Below are 24,323 nucleotides of genomic sequence, written 5' to 3' on the forward strand. Positions count from 1 at the left end.
TGAATGTCTTGAATCATGTGAACTTGTAAGACCTTTCAGAAAAGTTATAATCATGGATCAAATTGCTGAAGAACTTGAGAGAATGGATAGACTATGTTCTTTTTTTTGTCTTTTTTTTGGCATTTTTTGAGCCGCTCCTGCAGCATATGGAGGTTCCCAGGCTAGGAGTCCAGTCGGCAGGATCCAAGCCACCACGTCTGTAACCTACACCACAGCTCACAGCAACACCGATCCCTAACCCACTGAGCAAGGCCAGGGATCGAACCCACAGTCTCATGGTTCCTAGTCGGATTCCTTAACCACTGTGCCACGACAGGAACTCCAAGACTATGTTCTTTAAAACAGTTTCCCCCCAAATCTTTAAGATGATCTTAGTATTTATCACTAATTTAGAAATAATGGTTGTTATATAACTCTGATTGACTAATGAAGTGTCAGTATGATTTTACAGCAGTTTTTTAGATAGGTTTTTACACATTTATCAAATTGGTCTTGAGACTGCTCCTGAAAAAGACTGTATTTCCCCAGAACTACAGGACTATTTTTTATCCATGGTTTTGCTTTCTGTGGTTTCAGTTACTCATGGTCAACCACAATCTAAATTACTAAATAAAAAATTCCAGAAATAAACAATTTGTGAGTTTTAAACTTGAGCTCTTCTGAGTAGCATGATGAAATCTCTTGCCAATATGTACCATCCCACTCCATCCATCAAATGGGTCCTCAAGCATCAGCTTAGTCTGCTGCTAATATGTAACCATTGCCATTGTCCTGGCTTGATGAGCCAGGATAACCCAAGCAGATAATCCTTCTTCTAATATAATCATCAGGAGGTCCATAGTAGCCTAATGTTCAGTCACAATGCCTACATCATTCATTTCATTTCATCTTGTCACATAGGCATGGTACCATCTCCCATCATCACAAGAAGGCAGCTGAATACAGTACAAGATATTTTGAAAGAGAAAAAGGGACCACATTTTCATAACTTTTGTTGTAGTATATTATTATAATACTTCTATTTCATTGTTATTGTTTTTAACTTTAGTCTAATTTATAAATTAATTTTTATCACTGTTATGTATAGGAAAAAACTTAATATGTATAGGGTTCCTTATGGTTTCAGGCATCTACTGGAGATGCTGGAATGTATCTTCTGTGGAGAAGGAGGGCACGACTGTAATCACATTTTTAGCTGGCCTGACGTTTAAGAAAGTCAGCTTAATGATTACAGCTTCATGATGAATTTATTTTTAGGTGGCTTCTTAGAATACCTGCTAAATTCTCAATGAAATGAACATCACATTTATTTCCTAAAGAAGCAAGGAGGGGAAACAATATGCGCTTAGATTTTTAGATTTGCATCTTTATGTAAGAAAACTGTTTTAAAGCCCCAGCCTTACGCAACTGAAGCCAATATAAAAAATTCATGAGTAATAGTATTGAGACTCTTCTCATGGTTAGAAAAGTATTTTGAAGGCTATATCAGCATATGCAAAGTAAGACTGATAAGTGAAGCAGTTGTACATATTTTTAAAATATAAAAAAATCACTTGCTTCAAGTTTTGAGATTTTTTTTCAATGTAAATTGTTTAAAGTAGTTCAAGGTCTCCTTATGTCTATTTGTCGTTGACTAAACTGAAACAATTACAGAGCTGCAGAAGATTTTCTGCTGGGAATTGGGCTATTGTGTGGAGTTGAGGAGGGCAGTTTTTTGGCCTGGAAATTGAATTCACTTTTTACTTCACCTTCATTTCTACAGAGGTTTTGATAAACACTTGATCCTATCCTATTGGTTCTCAAGAGACACAGGTACCTCATTTGGGGTTTTAAAAAGCTTTGAAGAAATATATCTTTATTTTCATATTTATTCAAACATAGAACCACATAATATCTCTACCCTTTGGGGAAAGACTCGAGTGCTCTAAGACAAGTCAATTTCATTACCTATTCATTTACCTATTCATTAACCAATTGCTTACATGGTACATATAAGGGATTGCAAATTATCTGAGGCAAAATTATTGAGAAAAAGAAGCACAGAGCCCCAGGATGACCTCAGCTAAAACATGTTATGCTTTGGTACTCTTAATATTTTGTAGGAATAACTTCATGTATACGTAGACTATAGGATGAGTGGTAAGATGCACTAATCCATAAAGCTATCTGTTTTTAAAAAAATGAGATTTTGTTTTAAATTAAAATTTTATCATTGATTATATCAAAATTCCTTCTGGTGATAATTAAAGTGCAACTGCTATAAAAAAAACAGTAAAAAATTTTAAAAGGTTACTAAGTACTTTGACATTGTCGAGCCATAAGAAATGTAATTGCTCTTTTGAAAATTAAGTATTCAGATATGGAGAAGTTCCAAGTCCCATTCTTGACTATATTTTTATAAAAATATGGTTTTGGGAGAGGGCCAGACTTTTTTGGTATAGCTAAGCCTTCTCCATTCATGATGGAAAATTGGTTTCTAAGTGCATTCCTAGTGAGACAAGTACATATCACAGGGCTGTTTTATTTGATGTGATCTTCTTTTATCTCTCAAGCCTGGCTGTAAGAGGAATCAGGAGCTATAAAGAATAGCAATGGTAAGTAGAATCCTGGATTATAAGGAAAAAGATTGGCTTGTTGCCCAATCATGGGCAACTATTAATGAATACTTACTGAACTCTGTTTTCTGCCTTCAAAAAGAACTTTTGTATTATGTCTTATCTTTTAACTAAAGGAAGAAAATTTACAATTTCATTTCCAAAAGTGGTTATACTCCATGAAATCTTATTCGTGGTCCAGATCCTGTCAATATGATGCTGGTCTCTTAATTTTATCAAAATCCTATTCTGTGTTACTTGATTTTTAGTCTTTGTGGTATTTACACCTTCAAATATTTGTAGGCAGTCACAATCCTGAACTTTGGTCCCTAGCTCTCCTTTACATACTTAGTACCTTTGATCTTTTCCTTATAAATTAATTAGTCTGAAATTTATTTCCGTGGGAAAAGTGTTTGACTATAAACTACCAGTTTGAGAACTTAAGGAAACTAAAGGTTATTTATTCAAACATGTGCCCAGGAAAATAAGTTAGATTTTGTAGAGAGAGGGGTCATTCAGTTGATTTCAGAGATGGTTAAAGAATAAGTAAGAGATAGATGCCTTGCTCATTTTCAGTTTCAACAGCCAAGATTTGTGGGATTCAGGACATGCTAACAAAATATGATACCTTGAGATGCTGAAAAATTTAAGCTGAAGGAAAACAGCAGAAGCAGAAGCCCACTCTATTTGTCTTCTTCACCTTGCCTTTCTCTCCTGAAAGAGGCCATAAAACCATGTGAGAGGTGCCCCCCTCTACCCAATGGAAAGGGGCACTCTTCGGGATGCCAAGAAGAATGCTAACATGCTGGGCTTGTTAAGTTTAGCCGAGTTTATTACAATTGCCTCATACTCATTATCATATTTCCTCCACCACTGTTCACTCTTCATCAGTGCTGGCATAAATGTACTTAGGTCTTCATTTCCTTAAGTCGCCTGTGTCACATGAAAACTACATTAAATAAATGTGTATGTCTTTTTCTCCCATTAGTCTGTCTTTGTCAGTTTCCTTTTCAGACCCAGTCAGAGACCCTAACAGAGTCAAGGAAAACTTCTTCTTCCCCTACAATATATTCATTTCTCAGACAGATTTGGAGGTGGAGAAAACCTGGTATTGGAGAATTGACTTAGGTGGCTTCTAATCAACTCAATTCAGTCGTTTTCTTATGTTGTAATTTGTTTTAGTTTTTCTCTTTTCTTAGACTAGAGAGAAAATTTCTTATCCAAAGAATGGAATCCATTCAGGCACTGTATTTAGTAGACCTGAAAGGGGAGAATTTAGGCATATAGTTTCCATGGCATCCCTCACATCTCACAACACAGGTCTCTTGTGCCTAAATTATTGCTGTTCCTTCACTGAATGGTTTAAAATGGACATTTCTGCTATAGCTGCAAGACTGTTCTAGAATTTCACAATTTGTAGGTAGAAAAGGAGGAGAGAAGAAAGCAAGAGAAGGGACTCCTTGGGATCATTATGAAAATCTGTAGGCCCATGCAGCTTTAGAAGCTTGGGGATTGTACATACCTAACTGTCACACCACTGACCTAGCCTTGTCCCAACTGCTTGGGGAACTTTCAGGAAATTTTTGCAGTTAGTTTTCCAAATGGTATCATTTTAGCCAAATTTTCCTATTTTTTACTCTTAAATATTTAATCTAGCAATGATTGACCTATATAATACATTCTATATTCTTTGATTCTGTCCTACGAAGTCAAATGCCATAAAAGCTCTGTGCATCTCATTGCCTTTTCCCAGGCTGGAGAACTAAACCTAATAGTAGAAAGCTTCCTTGTGTCTCTAAGGAAAACCCTTCAATATCTTCCCATTATGCTTAGAAAAAAATCAAAACTCAATTTTCATCATCTACAAAGCTTTATCTAGTCTAAGCCATACCTACTTTGCTATTAAATGAATAAAAGCAAACAAACATAAGGTCTTTTGACCATGGATTCTGTGTACTTAAAGATCTTTTATTCAATCTTTATTTGATTGTATGGAATCAAATAAGCATAACCACATAGCCCAGAATTTGCTGAGGAAAGGAAGAGGGAATTGGCTTTTATTAAGCATCCACCATTCTCAATAATATCAGGCACCCTTGCCTATACATCAACCCCATGAGGGTAAGCATTATTATTCTTAATTTTCAGTTAGGCCAACTGGGAGCCAGAGTAATTAACCAATTTTTCAAGTTAAAGCTGTGGATAGAAGAGCACGAATTCAAACCTACATAGGTCTGACCAGCCCCATAATGTTGAAATGCGTTACCCTAGACGTAGAGTCAGCATTTATGGTAAAAGTGTTCATGCATCCACTTTTTCTTTCAACAAATATTTACTGAATATAATTTGAATGTCTGCTAGGTATTCTTCAAGATGGTAGAGGTAGGACAGATAAGCAAAAGCCAGATATCGTCCTTGTTGTCTGAGAACTTATGGTATAGTTGGATGTCATACTTTCAGCAATAGTGATTCTGACACTATGTAATATGTAATTACTAAATAGAAAAAGTACTCTGAAGGAATAAAATACAATTCTATAAAAGTGTGTTTAAAAAGGAGCTGAGATTAAGAAGTCAAGGAAGGTTTTCCTGAGGTAATTACTATCTGAAGGATGAGTAAAAGTTAAATAAATGAAAAGCAAGAAATCAATGTGGGGAGGGAGTTTTTTTCAGGAAGAAGGAGCAGTATTTGCAAGAGCCCTTTCATATATTGGGGGATTTTAAAAAAAAGCCAGTGAATATAGAAATCACAGAGTAAAGGGGAAAATGTTAGAAGATACAGAGAGAGGGCAAGTAAATCTGAAGCAGAACTTGTAGGCCCATGTAGGCCATGCAAAAATTTAGGTATTTCCATAAAAAGGGAATAAGATATTCCACTAATGAAGCATCATGGAACAACATTATGGAGACATTAATGAAACAAGTGACTAGACCAAGCTGAAGGCAGGCTTATCTTCAGTGGACCTAGTATTTAGTTCTGAGGCATTGATACAATGTTGCTGATCATACAGTGAGGGAAGCAATAAGCACTTCCTCATTCATTTATTCATTTTTTAAAAAATAAATTACATATGAAGGGAAATCACTCATTGATCCTCTTTTAAGCAACTTATGATTTAGTAGGGAAAAAACTCATGATGTAAGTGGCTCTGGTCTAAGTTATAAAGTTGCACATGCCATAGATGGAGATGGTCTAGAGTTGCCAAATCTTAAGGAAGCTCAGTGGCAGCTGGAAGATTGAAAAATTCCCTGGAGGAAGTGCTAGTTGAGTTAGGTCTTGATGGACGGGTAGTCTTAGGACATTTAGAGGTGACAGAGAATGGTTTTTCAGTCTGGCATCAGCATGGCATATAATAGGTGTAACGGGACAGGAAGGCTATTAAAAGGGAACATCATACAGTTGACCCTTGAACAACATAAGGGTCAATCTGCCTATAATTTATAGCCTGCCCCCTATATCTGTGGTTTCTCCGTAATCATGAGTTCAACCAATCATGTGTAGTTCTGTAGTATAAACAATTGAAAAATATCCATGCCTAAGTGAACTTGTGCCGTCCAGATATTCATTATTCAAGGGTCAGCTATAAAGATTAACGAGTTCCTTAAACAGCGTTGGCAAGTAGGGATTACTTCCAAAAGATAGGGATGATCACTAGGGGAAGGCATAGGAAAACATACACAGCAGAGTTGCAGAAAAGTGTATGTTCCTGGAAGAACACACCTATATCAATTTGAATGAGATTCCCACCTGGAAATAGGGGGCAGTTGTGCTACCCCCAAAAAGAAGCTTACTCTTTCAATTGTGGGTGTTTTCATGCTTTTGCCCAACTGTTGGGGCAGGGAAGTGACTCACTACTTCTCTTAATATAGCCTTGGACATCCAAGAAGTAAAGAGTGCAGACAGGCCAGTGCAAAGACGTATGTTTTACAGTTCACTTCTACAACCCTATGAAGTTATTCACCTTGTGAAGAAGCACTGGAGATTTCCTAATATGAACCATTAAGGCAACTGCCACAAAGAGAGATGGATGGGAGAAGAGGGTTCTAGAAGCTGAGTGCTTTTTCCTGTGTTCCACGTGCTCTCCACCACCTCCAGATTTCACCCCCTGCTTCACTGATAGATTTGCTGCCTGTGGCTTTGGCAAACTTCTTTTTATTTTCACATCAGTGTTGTAATAAAAGTTTAGCATTTTTGATTTGCTGATCACATTCTTCCTTGTGACAATGGCCAATATTTGATTGTCTCCATTATACTGGTTTCACTGTGTATGCCCTGAAAGATACAGGATGAATGTCACAAATCATGTTCTTTTTTTCTTTTAAGTGTTTTTCAGTTTGGAGCAATAAAGCCTTCATTCTTCAAGTGATATTTTCAGATACACTTGTCTTTGTTTTTTGCTTTATTTCTAGGCTATCTCATATTTTTAGGCTTTTATTCTCTCAATAGTTTTGGAAATACTTATGATTTCTAGAACCTGCTTCTTAATACATCATGACATCTTTAAAGTGTTGCAATACCATGACAGCAAAAATGTGGGGAAAACCTTCTAAGTAGCAGTTAGCAATTTGTCCTAAATAGTCCTTCAGCATTTTTTTACACATCACCCACTATCACCTTTTATTTTTCCCAGTTCACTGTAGCTTTTCTATGATACAACTTTTTGCTTATTTCTAGCACATTAAAGATTCCAGGAGAATAAAATATGTTTCCAGATAAAATAAGAGTCTTGCTCTCTTGGGAAATGCAGACCCAGTAAGAATGAGACAGATCCCTTTTGTTTGATGTTGGTTGCTCTTCTGGGATCACTTACTGATTCCATCTGTAGTTATTTCTCTTTATTAAATGCCTGAGTATTGAATCACAAACAGACTGCTTTTGATACAACTGGAAAATGTGAATGCTTGTGCTTAACTTTAGGTTTTTTGTGTGTTTTTTCTTATAGTCTCACATTAGGTTTCATTCATCCATTCACTTAACATTTATGGAACACCCAAGGGGCTGTGGGAGGGTGTTGGCACAACTCTACAATCTGGAAGAAATGAAGAGACACGGGGAGCCTGACAAACACAAAGAAAAATAGCCCTGTATTCCTTGTTTGGGAGGGACCTATTCTTTTTGGTATCATAGATAAGAAAGAGCATTGAAGGAGAAGCTCCCTTTCACTTTAAAGGGTGTTTTGTGCATATATAAGACTCCCGGAGGGGCCAGAGAGAAAAGATTTAGATTCTAATGAGAGTGGGTGAGGCTGAATGTAACAGAGAAAAAGTCTGATGTTAAAAATATCTCAACAGGAATAAACAAACAGCATCAGCTGTGTCTCATTATACAGTCTGTGAAGGCTGTAGAGGGTAGGCTGGGGAAGAAAAGGGTTGATCCAGAAGTGAAATAAACACTGATTAATATTTGGAATGCATGAGGGATTCACAATCTAAATAGAAACAAAAGCATGATCTCTGTGCTGCTGGATTTGGGATCAGCCAGAAACAGGAGTGAGCTGTAACCTCCCACTGCACTGGTGACTCTCAAGAGTATAAACAAGACCACTCCAAAAGTAGCAGTGAAACTCCTAGAGACCAACAAAGTATCACATAGCAAGTTATTTTCTTACTGCTTTATGAAGTAGCTTACAATTGCATCCAGTTATTACAAAGAGACATTGCAGTAGGGGAAAAACAATTTTTAGAAGTCTATTGTGGTAGAGCTTTAACTCATAAAAATAAAATCCTGCTACAATAAAAACATAAATGGACATAAGCTACAATTATAAATTAAGTAATTTTCTTAAGTAAATATTACTTTATGCTCACAGATAATTGTAGAGATAGATTCCTTGAGAATTTAAAGTCCTTGCTCAGGTATCTAAGCAAGTATAAAAATGTGTAAGGAGTTTCTTCCCCAGCCCATTTTCAACACTTTTCTAAATTGTATGTAGGTACTTTAGCTTTCATGAGACTCTATATGTAGTCTGTCATTTTACTGTGAAAATCTCAATTGCTTTCAGATCTGGAAAAGACATGTTCTAAACTTATAGCCTGAGTTCTAAAAAAACAACTAAAAAAATTCTGTAGAGTTATATATTCATTCCTTATATTTTGCAGAGGATTGGATTTCTACTTTATTATAGCAATGACAACTTATGTAGGTAAGAGCTATTAGATATTGGGTATTTTAAAGAAAATTAGGAACTGATGCAGAAGCAAAATAAGTAGAGAACATTATTAACATGTGAAAAGAGAAGAAAAGAACAGAGAAATGGCAGCAAACCCAATAAACAAACATATAATTTTGGTAAGCCTCAGTGCCACCACAACTACTGAAATGTAACCATATACACTTTTACCTCCACAAACCACAGTAATTATAATGAATATATTTTAAATGATTCCAATTTGGGAGACAGTGAACTACATCAAAGTTTTTTTTCTGATATGTACATTTGCTATTTTGAAATCTCCACCCTAAATTGTATAAATCAATTCCATTTCTAGGAAGTAAAATACTACTGCAAGTACTGTAATTTCTCAAAATGGAGCCAATGCATGCTGATACAAATCACAACTAATTTAAAAAAAATTCTATGTTAATATTAGGCATTTTCAAATATAGGAATATTTTACCCAAAGCATACATTCTAGAAAACATAAATCCTAGATAAATCAGTTGCATATTAGTTTCTTGTGATGAATTACCACAAACTTAGTGGTGTTTATTTTTTCACAGTTCTGGAGGCTAAAGGATCACTGGACTGAAACCAGGGTCTTGGAAGAGTGCCCCCTCTGGAGGCTCCAGGAAAGAATCTATTTTTTACCTCTTCTAGCTTTTGGTGGTTGCTGGCTTTCCTTGGCTTGTAGCCACAAAACTTTAATCTTCAAGGCCAGAATCTTCCAATCTCTGCTCCATCTTCACAGAGTCTTCCGTGTGTGTCAAATTTCTTTTGCCTCCTTATCATAAAGATAGGTATAATTGCATCTAGGGTCCAGCCAAATAATCCAGGATAATCCTCATAATTCAATATCTTTAACTTAATCACATGTGCAAACACTTATTTTTTCCCCCCATATAGTCCTAGGAATTTGAACATGAATACCTGTTAGGGAGCTATTTTTCAGCCTACCTTAGACCTCAACGGGAGAGACCTAATGTTAACAGGAAAAGATGTGTGCAATAATAAATACTTGACAACTACTGTGTGCTAGCACTATGCCAGGCAGAGATGATGTGACTGAAACAAGACAGTTAATTGTCCCTGTCTCCGTAGAGCTTACCAACCTGGAGGGCCTGATAGCATCCATTTCTCCACCAAGTAGGTGGAAAGAACATTTTTAGAGACTGGGGATAGTTGGTAGGAAGTTTGAAAAATATAGGGAAGGCTGGAAATCACTGTTGAATGAAAGTGAGAGACAAAAACATGGGACAAATAGGATTTCTGAGACCATCAGAGGGTCCAAATATAGTTACCATTAGTGTTCATATATTTCTAATTCTTCCCCTTCTGAGCTCATAGCTGACTTTCATCTACTATCTCTGTATAACTATTTCCAGCTGATGAATTAACAGACAAACTAAGTGTTACCACTGGAGGAAGTTTTAATTGCCAGTGGAAAATCCTCCAGAATTCTTTTCCTCTGTCACAACAATAAAGACATATTCCAAGCAGTGGGTACTTTGTCGTGCTGGATTTCATGTTTGACATGGAGGAGAATGGCTAGCCTATCAGCAATGAACATGCAGTGTGAACAAGCACTATGCCTTTGCTTTAAGCTAATTTGAGATTATGTATTATTTCAGCCTAACCTAGCTTATCCTTTCTGATATATCAGATATAGTTAGAAACCAGGACATTTGTAAGATGAATTATTTGGTTTTCTTTGTCAATTTTCAGAAGGAGGCACAGCCCCTGTTGGAGGAGTTTATTTAGGGTTGATAATGTGTCAGGAGAGGATTGAGAAGGACAGAAGACAAAGTATAATCAGTTACAAAACTCTTAGCTTTAGAATTTTATTGTCGTTGAATCTAATTCTATAGTTAAAAGCAATAATAATAACATCCACCTAATTTGATGCAATATTGGAGAATTTAAAACTATGAAAAAATACATTATCTCCATGGATCCTCATATTAACTCTTTGAATTAGATGACACTTTTTCCCTTTTATGAGATGAAGAAACTGTGGTGTGGTGATGGCGTGTCTGTTTTCCAAAGTCTGGCTCTTTAGTTAGCAGTGCTTGTATGTAACTCATTCTTACTGTACTAGGTTCTAGGGATGGAATCCTGGTGCTGAGAAGAGTTTATAGTGAAGGAATCAGTGCTAGTACCAGATCTCATGGTCATATGGCAGAATTGGGACAAAGATTTTCTGTCTTCTAGAGAAATCACAGTTCTTTTAATTTCAGTTTCCATTTTTAGTCATTATGCCATGTGTCCTCTTAAGTACTATAAACCCTAATTCAGATGGCAGGAGAGGATGATGAGGCCGTGAATATGGAGACTCAATCAGTTCCTCTCTCAGCTCATCACTCTCTTGCTATTATCAAGGTTTTAGAGCACTTTCTGAATTAAACCAATAGTGCTGTTAGGTTTACATGTGCTGTGTAGATTTGGTATGAAATAGCGGAAAAATATGTATATATAGTTTTTTGTCTGTGCCTGTGGCATGTGGAAGTTCCAGGGACAGGGTGCAAACCTGTGCTGCTGCAGTGACAACACAGGATACTTACTTAGCTCTTGGATTAAACTGCAAGTATAAGAGCTAGAAAATCCTATGCTTCCAGCTTTGTGCTGAATTCTAATACTAAAACTTCTTGCAAGTCACTCAGTTCACTGATGGTAGAAACAAATAGCTTTCATATACCTTTAAAATCTGAAGTTAATCAAGGCTGAGTACTAAGTCACTAGGTGGTTGAATTTCTGTATCTTCTGTGAATATTTCTTTTGTCATTTCATTTAGAAACCAAATATAATTTCGTTATTAGAATTATAAAAATGTAGCTCCTGAATTCTGTTTCAGTTGCTGACATGTATCATTATGGAGAGAAGAATTATACTTTCTCAGCAATCTATACAGAACTAATGGCCTCACCACTCTCTGGTGGCAGCTTAATGAAATGCAAGTGCAAGTATCAGAATCTTTGTAGTTGGGTATGGAAATATTAATGAAGCTTGTGATCTAAATTTGGGAGTTGTGGACATTTGGATGTTCACAAAGATCCATAACAATTGTTGAGATCTTTTAGAGAAAGTGCAGTGCTTAAAAGGAGAGGGAAACCTAGGACACATCTCTGAAAAACTCCAATATTTAAGAGGAGTACAAGAGGAGATTTAGAAAGGTATTGTGAAAGATGTAGGCTGGCAGCTACAGCTCTGATTTGATCCCTAGCCTGGAAACCTCTGTATGCCGTGGTATGGCCAGAAAAAGACAAAAAAAAAAAAAAAAAAAAATCCTTGTGGCAAAAAGGCATATTTGGGCGTATAGCATATTCAGCCTACCCATCAGGAGTCTACCATTTATCCCATCAGTGAATTTCATTTTCTAACACATAACACTAAAAGATTATTTGTCATTACTTATAATAAGATGTAGGTTGTATGAAAAGCAAATGTCAAAGTGTTCCCAAATATTTGCCTATCATTTTAAATTTAAAAAAGATGAAATACATGAAGGTTAGTAAAAGTATACTGCTAACATTTTAGAATTTCAACATCTGTTCATGTACTGTTTTGTATCTATTTTTACCTGGTCTTTGGAAAAAAAAATGATATGTATTTCTACAGTGCAATTATTTAGAGAACACTTTAACAAGTGTGGGAATTAGCCAAACCCATACATCTATTTCTTCTTTTTTTTATTGTCTATATATTTTAGTACTTATCTCTAGAAAAGTATTAAGCAAGAAAAGGAAAAAGATTATTCTCAATACTACCCCTTCTCTAATTAAAATCTGAATAAGGAGATAGTGCCTAAAGCAAAACTTTGGTTTGCCAAAGAAGCCCATGGTTTTAATTATTTAGATTTTGGGTTTTCCTGATCTTAAGCAATGACTTCACATCCTCTCAATCTGCCACCCAGAATAATACCTTCATCCTATGTTTACATTGTTATTACATTTTTAGCCTCTTTACACCCAGATGAAACCACATACTTCACACCTTTTCTCACTAAATCCTTTTTACATCTCTGGAACATAGGAGGGGGGAATATTTTAACAATATTAATCTATTTCTATGTCTCCTGCATGTCCTTACCCCTTTTCAAGCAAATGATATACTGTGAACTTCTTGCCTCAAAGGAGGAATCTTGAAGGATTAAATATAAAAGACCTTTTTTTCCCTCTCATTTCAATACCTCAGCCTTGGAACATTCCTGAGCTGTTGTGGCCAAGGGCACAGATAACAAGAATCACTTTCATTCTTGGGCAGCCACCCTCTCCTTATTATCAAGATGAATAAAGACAAGGATCTACCCTATTGTCTGGCACTACTCACAAGAGTGGCAGCAAAACCCAAGAGAAGAATAGACATGGACCAGAATTTCTCTATCTGGGTGCTACGAAGATGTTGGACTATGTAATTCTTCACTGTGGGAAGCTGTGACATGTGGGTTATTCCCCAGCAATCCTCTCACCTCTGCCAATATCGTCCTTCTCCTCCATTGTGACATTCACAAATGTATTCACAGTTGAGCAAATGCAGGGACTGAGGTACCCTCCTTTGGGAACCACATTTGACTACTTAGCATCAGGCAGATTGGACAGCTCCAATACCAGCTTCCTATTCTCAAGCTTATGGAATATAAAACCTGAGTCAGTGCTTCTCAACTTTTCTCAAAGGCTACTATATAACTTCCCAGGTGAGCAAGCTTATGAAGATGTGTTCAAGCTATGACTATTATTTATTCTGCACAGAAACTGTTTTGCTTTATCTTAAGACCGATCAACAATGCCTTTCAAAGCAATTTTTTCTCTAATTACTGAAGTTGGATTATAGAAGAATATTCTTTTTTTTTTTAAAAAAAGAGTATTAATGTGCACTGCCATATTTCACTCCAGAAACACATATAATTTTACTGAGCATTCTTGAAATTATTGACTCTGTATTGGTTGCCCAATCCATTATTTTACTTTGTTTAAATTTAAGCAGTCCCTACTGCCAAAACGTATTTGAAATTGTTAACAATAAAAACCACTATGGAACATAGTTGAATAAAGATCGAAACAGATAAGAATTTGTAGAAAGGAAATGAGAAATATTGCCAGAAGCTATAATTGAACATTGCCCACCTGAGTTTCCTGGAAGAAGGGAAAAATAAAAGAAAAATGAGGCACTTAGAAACCATGCTCTCATAATCAGATCAGAACTTTTTTTTTTTTTTGGTGATTCCTGAAGTCTAATTGGGAAAAATGAATTTTGGCCTGTAAGACTTTTGGAATCTTTAAAGTCCTGTTGTCTATTTAGGAACAGTGGGTTTATCCAATACTGCCATCTATATTACTACTTTAAAGCAAACAAACAAAAAAACTAGGAAATGGCTGCTCTAAATCACTTATTGACATTATGTATTAGAGTCTTTTAATCTGATGAAAAGTGGGTTTTAAAAGCACTAAGATTTATTTTGGTCTATTTATAATTAAATTTGGGGGGATTTTATGAATAGGAAACATGTGCATGATAAAAATAAGCAAAAGTCATACTCATGTAAATAGTTAAAAATAAGTCAACTTCCCCTTCTCAAACTACCTCCCAAGTTTCCCAGAGGCAGTTAGTGCTATCAGCTACTTGTGTCTTTTACCAGGGATATTTTATTACATTAAGAAAAAAAAATCCAGAGTTCCCGTTGTGGCACAGTAGTTGACGAATCCGACTAGGAGCCATGAGGTTGCGGGTTCGGTCCCTGCCCTTGCTCAGTGGGTTAACGATCCGGCGTTGCCTTGGGCTTGTGGTGTAGGTTGCAGACGCGGCTTGGATACCGCTTAGGCCGGAGGCTCCGATTTGACCCCTAGCCTGGGAACCTCCACATGCCACGGGAGCGGCCCTAGAAATGGCAAAAAGACAAAAAAAAAAAAAAAAAAAAAAAAAAAACACCAAAAAACCCTTTATACATATGATATTGTGCTATGTATAAAATTCTGCATGGAAATGAAATAACTGTAGGATTTTTTTACATAAAAATTAACTTTGATGTATAAGCCAGATTTTAGCTATGACGAACATTGACCATTTAGGCCATGCTTCTGGGACACATTAATCTTGAGTGTACAAACAGGGACACAGTAAGATTCATGTATTACCTTATTTTGTGGGGTTTTGCTTCAGCCTGAACTTCAGTGCTTTTAGTTCCCTCTACATCTCTTCCACTTCTCTTTTGGAGCCCATATGTGATGTCCAAGCTCTGTTAATATACAAATCTTCTCAGCTTGCCTTGTCGACTTAAAGCCTGCAAACTTACATCAACTGCCAGAGAAGCTGAGTGAGGCATTTGGCCATTTTATCTGTTGCACACAATTAGGTTACTCTCTGTACCCACCCGAGCAACCTGCTAAGGACCTCAATTGCTGCCAGACACAGCTCTTGGGAATTTCTGTTCTTCTGGAGCAAGGCTAACCCTCTGAACCTCTTAGCACACCCAACCTATGTGCAGTATCCTCACAGAACTGAGAAGGCACAGAGTGTGCCTTTGGTTTCTCATGGGCTCTCTTTGACAATCACCCGGTCTCCCTCCAGGTTTATTCAATCACTAAGCACTAATCACAGCATTTGGGGTTTCTTTGTGTAATTAGAAGAGGCCTAGTATCTATAGCATCATTGTTAGGCATCACCTATGAGCTGTTTCTCTTTCCCCTGAGGAGGGGGGGTGGGGGTGGGGGTGGAGACGGGGTAGGGGCAGGCGGGTATATAGACCCTCCCACAAACAAGCTCTATATATGAACAAGCTCTGCCGCAACATGCCATTAGATATACCTAGATTTGTTTTGACATTTGAAATAAACACAATTTATGTTAAAAATTTTAATTTCCCAATTTGTAAATTTCATATACAAATGCTCTTCTTTTCACTAACTTATGTTAGTGAAAGTTAGTGAAGAAGTTAGTTCACTTCTTCATTTTTAACTTCTTCACTTCTTCATTTTCCCTCTCCTGTTTTCCTTACTCGGTAGTATTTGGGGGAAAAAATAAGGGCCGGGGTGGGAGGAGAAGAGGAACAATCCACAATAATTTTATTTTGGCCACTCCTCTCCACTTCACTTCCCTCCTTTGGTTAAGTCTCTTGGAGTTATGAGATGTTTATTCTCTTGCCATAGTTAGACTAAGTGGACTCAATGGCAAGAAAAGAAACACTTAAACACAGTCCACTTAGCCTAAATCTGACCTTTTTTTTTTTTTTTTTTTTTTTTTTTGCAATAGCTGGACATTTGTTATTGTACACATAGCTCCAGCATGTCTTTGCTTTCATGGCATTCTAAGGTGGCATTTGCCGAAGTTATTCATCTGTGCAGCAGTTATGAAATCATAACATTTTGGTAGAATACCAGCTAAGATTGTGAGTTATAATGATTGCATCTAGCAATAGGACACTCAGCATAACAACTTGCATTTTATTTTACTTTTATTTTTGCTTTTAGGGCCACACTCGCAGCATATGGAAGTTCCCAGGCTAGGGGGTGAATCAGAGCTACAAGCTGCTGGCCTAGACCACAGCCACAGCAACGCAGGATCCAAGCCACGTCTGAGACCTAGACCACAACTCACGGCAACACCAGATCCTTAACCCACTGAGAAAGGTCAGGCATCAAACCTGCATCCTCATGGATATTAGTCAGATTCATTTCCGCTACACCACACGGGATCTTCAACAACTTGCATGTTAAATAAGGTTTCTGTTAAGTGACAATAAAACATATTGGTAATGTTGGTTTAATTCTTGTTTTGTTTGGGTAGGATTAAGGCAGTTTTTCTTCTCTTTCATGTATCTTTCCAGTCTTACACCTTCAATGGTTATCTATAAGGTTTATAGCCCCAGTAATGAACAAGCTCTCCTACTACAAAGAGGTTTTTTTTTTTTTAAGCTTTGTCTCACAGCTGACTTTTGTGAGACATAGAAAACACAATATCTATAACTTATATGTCATATCAAAAACCAGTCCTATCAAACGAGCACACAGAGCTTTACTGTAGGCCTGGATAACTCATAACATCACATAGAGATGACAGAAAGCCCAGCTCTTCTGCCTTGAGAAAATGTGAGAAAAGGAGTAGAAGGGAGAGGTCACAAGTATCCTAAACCTTACCCTTTTATGAACTATAAGTGCTGGAGGGAGAAAACAAGTTAGCTTGGCTAATGAGAAAACCTAATGTAAAGGGGAATTTTAGCTTTGCAAACTTTTGAGCACTCTTGGAACAAGCTATGCTGCAGAAAACCTGCCTCCTCCCATTTCCCAAACCAACCTGGAGAACCAGCTTGACAGTAAAACACTAATTATTTTGGTTAGGAAGAGAGAAAAAGAGGAAGTCTTTGTCTAATGTCTTTATTTCCCCTATGAATTTGGAGGTACTTAGAAATGACCACCTGCCCTTCAGCAGAATATGCTTCCTTCAAGCTTTGTGTGGGCAGAGGGCTTAGATGGGTCACCATGCACAGCCGAAATGATGTGTGCCAGGGGCAGCAGAGCAGGGTACTCTACTGGGAATGTAAAGAGGCCAAACCTATCATTGCCAAAATAGGGCTGAGTTAGCAGGGATGACTTGAAGGGAGGTGAGAAAGAACAGATTCAACAGGCCCAGGACACAAAAGTGGAGACCCATGTACCATGTTCTTTATATTAAAAAACTATAAATAAGGCTAGCAAGTTATTAGATGAAGTGTGTTCTACTGTGCTACCTTCACAGCCACCAAGAAGGTTGCATTTAGATTTACAGTTGCATGGCTCCTTGGAGATCTGTATCAGATCATAGCAATGATGGCAAACACAGCCCTAGCCGGCCTTTCTTCCCACTATCTTCTACACACCAACCAGACTCCCTCACAGTCTAAAAGCAGCCCCATACAATGCTCCAGGCCACATAGCCAAACTGCATTCAGTCCTTTCATCCCCCTCTCCCTCCACCACCACCCTTTGACCTAGAGATGCTGTATTAAATTTTTATGCAGCACATACTTAGTGGCTTCAAATAGCTACATTTAGCATTTCCTAGTTTCTTTGGATTCATAGCCAAGGCACAGCTTAGCTGGTTCCCTTGAGGAGGGTGTTAACAATGAAGGTGTTAGTCTAGCGGCATTCTCATTTGAAGGCTTGAGTGAGGAAGGATCTGCCTCCATGTTCCCTTAGCATATTGGCAGTTCCTAAAGGGTACAAAATTCATGACTTGCTTCTTCAAAGGCAACAGGATGGTAAGACTCTATCATGAGTCGTCTAGTAAAACCAAGTCCTACATAACATAATCATGGATATGTTATACCATTGCTTTTTCCATATAATGTAACGTAGTGGTAGGAGTGACATCCCATCACCTTTGCCACCTTCTGTTGTTTAGAAGCACTCACAGTTCTGATTACACTCAAGGGTGAGAACTGGAGATTATAGAATGCGATAACACCAGGAGGCATTGATCTTGGGGACCACTTTAAAGTCTGTCTATCCCAGGTGCATACAGAAGTGGTTGGGACTGCTCTCAGAGGATGGCCCAGGGAAGAGGCTTGTGCCCAGCTTGGAAATGGGCTCAGAGCCCACTTGGGCAAGGAGTATGGAGACCCAGTGTACTTGATGTATGTTTAGAAGATGGACATGTATGCTACAGGTTGCTATGCTGCCTTGGCCTGATAACTCCTCACCACAGAGGAGAAATGCAGTCAGAATAAGGTCAGTATGGAACTCTTTAAGGTGTAGGACCCAAGACACAGACCTCTCTCTCCTGAGGTCTATTCTTTGAACTCTCGTCCTTGTGGATGCTAGTTGGGTTCATTAACCACTGATCCTTGAAGGGAACTCCTGAAAGGGACTATTTAAAACTTAAAGTATCTGCATTAACCAAAGGAGACAATGAGAAAATTAATTAGTGGCACAGCAGAAGTTAATCCAATTAGGAATCATGAAGTTGTGGGTTCAATCCCTGGCCTTGCTCAGTGGGTTAATGATCCAGCATTGCCGTGAGCTGTGGTGTGGGTCACAGACATGGCTCAGATCTGGCATGGCTGTGGCTATGGTGCAGGCCAGCAGCTGTAACTCCAATTAGACCTCTAGCCTGGAAACCTCCATATGCCGTGGGTGCAGCCCTAAAAAGCAAAAAAAAAAAAAAAAAAGAAAAGAAATTGGTAAGTTAAAATTTCTCCCTTACCCAGTAGCTTGGGAAACACACAAGTAAATCACATCAGCTACAGACAATTTTAAACTTTAGTTGCCATTTGATATGGCATGAATAAATGCTTGTCTCACTATATCACCCTTTGATTCAGACCTTAAAACTTGCCATGTGGTTGATAATTTCATGCTTAGCCATTTTTGAATCTCTCCCAGGACCTGGGCTATGCCAGCAGGTCTTAAGCAAGGCCAAGTGTCATCCAAGACCAAGACTTTTGGAATCCCCCTGCTGCTACTGAATATTTGAAGACACTTTTATTTGGCTCACTGTTCCCAATTCTTCTATGTCCAAGCCTATGTTTTCAGCTATGTCCATTATAAATTCTTGCTATTTGTAAGGTGATTTTTATTTCCATGTTTGTTTTCTTTTCCTTGTCTATGTTTCCTTGTTTTTTTCTCAGCTTACTTTTTACCTCCTTTTGTCTTATTAATTTTTAATATATTTGTTTCTCTTTGATAGGCCAAGTTTTTAAAGATTTCTTTCTTTTTTTTTTTTTTGTCTTTTTGAGGGCCGCACCTGGGGCATATGGAGGTTTCCAAGCTAGGGGTCAAATTGGAGCTGTTGCTGCCAGCCTACACCAGAGCCATAGCAACACCAGGTCCAAGCCATGTCTACGACCTACACCACAGCTCACGGCAATGCTGGATCCTTAACCCACTGAGCAAGGCCAGGGCTCGAACCTGCAATCTCATGGTTCCCAGTCGGATTCATTAACCACTGAGCCACGATGGGAACTCCTGTTGTGTTACTTTACTCCTTTTATGTGAGGATACCTAGTTTGTGTACAGAGTTCTTCTCATCTTAAATTATTTTTAATGGGGTCTATTCTGTCAGTATCAGCAATATGCTAAAAAAATAAGCTGGGAAAGAAATATTTCTCAGAATATGTTGTTACGCCATCTGAGCATATGTATACACCATTATCCACTCAGTGCTCTGAGCATTTGAGGCAAAACGGAAGTAAGCTTGGACCAGAGTGAGTCATTCTCTCATAGCTTTTGTTTTTGATGAGTCTGTATTTTTGCAAGTTCTTCAGTGGCTTATGATCAGCTGTTGTGATTGTTTCCTTCATTCCCTCCCACTTAAGCCCTTGTTCTTGAGAATATTTGTCTGTTCCTTGCTTGGCCTCACTCTCTGCCTCTCTGCAGGGTGGGATGAGGCTTATGTATTTTTCCATAACTCATTCAGTTTCTTAAACATATCTCAAATAAGCAATCAAGCATGAATTGTGTGGGTCACAGGCATTTCAGGTCTGTGCTATCTGGCTTTGTGTACATTAACGTACTTAGATGAAAATGCAAACATAGCCACAGACTTAGATATAAAGAAAGATCTAGTCTAGGCATCATGCCACAAATTGGTTCTGATGTCGCTGTTCTTGGCAGCTTATTTATAGAATAGGGTTTGAAGTTGAGTTGGCTTTCCATATTTTCATTGAAGACAGACAATTTTTATTGAGTTTCAGGCATTTTGTAGTTTTCATTGGTTTCAAAGAGGAGTGTCTGATAGAAATGTCTTTACTCTGGCAGATCCACCTGTGTCTTGCACATATATTTTAAAAATCTATATTTTTGAAAAAGAAAACTTATCTAAAACGTCTTTCTTATTTTTATGTCCTGCTTATTGATACTGTTAGTATAATAAAGGACACTATTGTTTAGAAAATATTAAGAGTAAGTAGATATTCTGGAAGGCCCTGGTTTACACAGACTGTCTGCAGTGAATAATGGATTTAATATTCCCGATGAGCCTCTAGTGCCATAAACTGGCTGACCCTTGAGTCATTCATATTGTTGTCATTTTTACTTACCCTGCTATTCTTAAGCACATTCAGTCTTTGATCATATATCCCTATTCTTGGTGATCTAAAAAGCCAAGTACGAGGATCTCAGCGGTCTCTCCTCCCTATTCACTCAGGAAAAATCATGTTTTGAATATGCTTACCTGGTCTTTTTATCTCCTGTGAAAGGATGATAAAATGCAGAGAAAATTTCTATCTAGGGTGTATGACAATAGTTAACCCAGGGCTAGGGGTTTAGTGAGCTCCATGAAGAAACTGCAAATATTTCTGTTTCGAGCAATAAGTTTTGAGATTGAATTTAAAGACATAAATACAAGGAACACAAACTGCTATTTTAATTCAACTTATTTGGACCACTTACTCTTACTTGTTAATGTAGGGGACATTAACTTACATTCCTTGATATTGGTATTACCAGTTTTATTAGAATGAGTTAAATTTCTGTGATGTGCTCTAATAATATATTGGCAAAAGACAAATTTTATGAAGGTCTTTCCAACTCTATTACAGACTGATTATTATAATCTCTCCTCTTTCCTCAAAGTTCAAGAGAGTGCAAATATTCATATATTCATTTCTACTCCACTGTAGTATGATGAAGGATATAAGATAGCACTAATACTTTCATGCTTTTATATTAAGATTTGAGCTTAACTCTCAATTTTGATTATTTTACATGATCATGACAAAAAAATAACACAGTATGTTCTGTAGATTATGACCCCCATTTAGAGACAAGGAAATTAAAGTTCAGAAATATTAGGTAACTCCCCTAAGATCACATAGCTAACAAGTGGCAGTAGTAGGTTTCTAAATAATCAGCACAGTGTACAATGTAAAGAAGGATTCTAAATTTTGAGCATTGTAGCTGTGACGGCTGATATGAAAGAAAGAAGCTGTACTGAAATGTCTTGTGAAAGACTTTCAAAAAACAGAAGTAATTGGCATTCCCTGGTGAACTAGTGATTAAGGACTTGTCGTTTCAGTGTTGTGACTTGGGTTACTGCTGTGGCTTGTGTTTGATTCCTGGCTGGGGAACTTCCACATGCTGTGGGCATGGCCAAAAAAAAAAAAAAAAAAAAGAGAGAGAGGTAGCTAGTAAGTTATCCCAGTTTTCACTGTTAATAGATACTAACTAGTTGTGCTAGAATAACATTCTACTTTAAACTTACTTAAGAGCTTATCATTTGAGGCATATGTATTTAAAGCAAGAACAGGCCACTGAACTGTAGAAATCAAATCCTTAGGAGAAATCCATCTTTATAATCCTGCCATTAGGTATAACTAGGCATAGGCCTGGCTCCTCATAGGGTGTGTTATTAATACATTTACTCAGTACTTATATTAAATTTCTTATTCCTTGGCTAATTTTAAAATATAATATTGAAAAGTATTTTACCTGTCACACAGAAAGTTACAGCCTCTTAGAATGACATTCTTTGTTCAATAGCATTTAAGCATACGACCAGCTAAATTTTAGCAATTGATGGCTAGAAACAGAGGTGAAAATAAAAGATGTGTTAAACAGAAAACCTTTTCCCCATCCCTCATTTTTTGAGGGTTATAACATACTTCCGAGTTTGAGTCTTGTGATCGTTAAACATGTTAACAGTGCAGAATCATAATAAAGTCCTACTGTTGTCACACTTTTATTCCATAGCCGTAGCTATTACATAAAATGGAAAGTGGTAGCTTACATTTCAGCTGTTGAGTATGTTCTCATTCTGACCTGAATCACTGCCTCAACTTGAGGAACTTGGGTTTATTTTCAAAAGCCTATTTTTGCAGCTGCAACATTTATAGTTGACCATTATCTCTTGAGAATGGCATAAAAAGCCAGGACATTAAAGCAGCTGGTGATCTACTTAAAAGTGTTTATTCATGGGGGTTCCCATCGTGGCTCGGTGGAAATGAACCCAACTCGTATGCATGAGAACATGATTTCAATACTTGGCCTCACTCAGTGGGTTAAGGATCCGGCATTGCAGTGAGCTGTGGTGTAGGTTGCAGACACAGCTTGGATTTGGCATTGCTGTGATGTAGGCCAGCAGCTGCAGCTCCAATTTGGCCCCTAGCCTGGAAATTCCCATATGCCACAGTTGTGGCCCTAAAAAGCAAAAAAACAAAAAAAAAGTGTTTATTCACTGTTGTTTTGACAGACCTCCTAAATATGAACTAAAAGAGATGTGTATTAGCTGTTATCACTCCATAACAGCAGCTTAAAACTTAGCAGCTTAAAACAATACACATACACTATTTCACAGTATCTCACAGATTCCTGGGTCAGGAATCCAGTTGCTTTTTAGTGGGGTTCTCTGGTTCCAGAAACATCACAAGGATGTGTCAGCTCAAGGCTCTTCTGTGAAGGACCTTAGGTGATGGTTGGTCCCTGGAGAATTCAGTCTTCCATGGAGCTGTTGGGCTGAGACCTCCATTCCTCATAACCTACCGACTAGAGACTGACCTCAGCTCTTGTCATGTGAGCTTTCCAATAGAGCCTCCGACACCACACCAGCAAGTTAGCAAGAAGGCAAGACAAAGTGCCACAAAGAAAGAATGCTAACAAGATGGAAGTCATAGCCTTTTGTAACCCAGTCGCAGAAGTAACATCCCATTCCTTTTGCCACATTCCATTTATTCCAAGCAAGTCATAGGTCAAGCTCACACTCAGGGTGAGGAAATCACACGAGAGTGTGGGAGCTGCCAAGCAGACGAGGATCATTGGAAACCACGTGAGGAGGTTGCCTACTAGAGGCAATATGTTTATAACTTCCAGGAAAACAGAATTTGAATTCCTTGTTTGAATTTCATCTTTCTTTTTTCTTAATTTCAGACAATAACTCATACTTATAATGTTAGTCACCACCAACAGAAAGCAAGAAGTAAATATTTCCCTTATTTAAGCAAATAGGCCCATGTTACTTGACTGAAAACAAGAGGAAAAGAAAAAAACATAGGGACTATTTTTCCGCCTTTTGATTCTCATAAAAGGACATTCTGAAATTTTATTCTGAAGAGAAAGGTTGCAATTTTATACACATTAAGTTGTTTTCTCTCTTAATATTACCTGAGATTTGGGGCTTGATTTATTTTCACCCATCAAATAATTATAACACCAGGACAGTATTTAGCATGTTATAAATAATGCATAGGACAAATCTAGAGACAAACTATTTGCTCACAGCTTGATCAAAGATAGTTTCCCTGATATTGTGAAAAATACAGCTGAATTTCTGACTTTGTAATTATTTTGGAGCTCTTCATAGTTTATATATTGATTTCTTTAGACTTAACCTGAGGATAAGATTAAGGGAGTAATCTTATTCTCTGGATTTTATTCTCTTTCTCAAAAGCTTTCCAATGTAATTTGTATTAATAAATATTTGACCTTCCAAATATTTTCAGAATTTCGATAACTCCTCACCAGGTCTATTGCTACTACCTTGTTTTAAGACATCACTGCCACTCACATAGATTTTTTTCAATCTCATGCTCATTTTTCTTGCTTATTCTACTCTCAAGCTGTCCCCCTACAAGCCAAGCTCAATAGAACAGCCAGGGTAATCCTCTTAAAATG

At 37.5% G+C, this 24,323-nt stretch overlaps 1 long non-coding RNA gene across 5 annotated transcripts in view; it reads left to right on the forward strand.

Annotated features, from left to right (window-relative positions):
- Positions 1–24,323, forward strand: part of LOC110256462 (uncharacterized) — a 133,021-nt gene that overhangs the window by 71,225 nt on the left and 37,473 nt on the right. The window contains exons 3-4 of one of the 5 annotated variants that reach the window (XR_014824977.1): positions 2,553–2,594; positions 3,171–6,960. The exons of 2 other annotated variants lie outside the window; for them this stretch is intronic. This is a non-coding gene — a long non-coding RNA (uncharacterized LOC110256462). Of the gene's footprint in view, positions 1–2,552; positions 2,595–3,170; positions 6,961–24,323 lie in introns of those variants that run through there. 2 more of the 5 variants (XR_014824975.1, XR_002338003.2) reach the window with 2 other exon arrangements.

The sequence above is a fragment of the Sus scrofa genome, chromosome 13 (genome assembly GCF_054392235.1).
Source record: "Sus scrofa isolate SSC_HxYL_T2T_F1_AM1 chromosome 13, Sscrofa_HxYL_maternal_Yorkshire_Landrace_v2.0, whole genome shotgun sequence".
Taxonomy (NCBI): Eukaryota; Metazoa; Chordata; class Mammalia; order Artiodactyla; family Suidae; genus Sus; species Sus scrofa.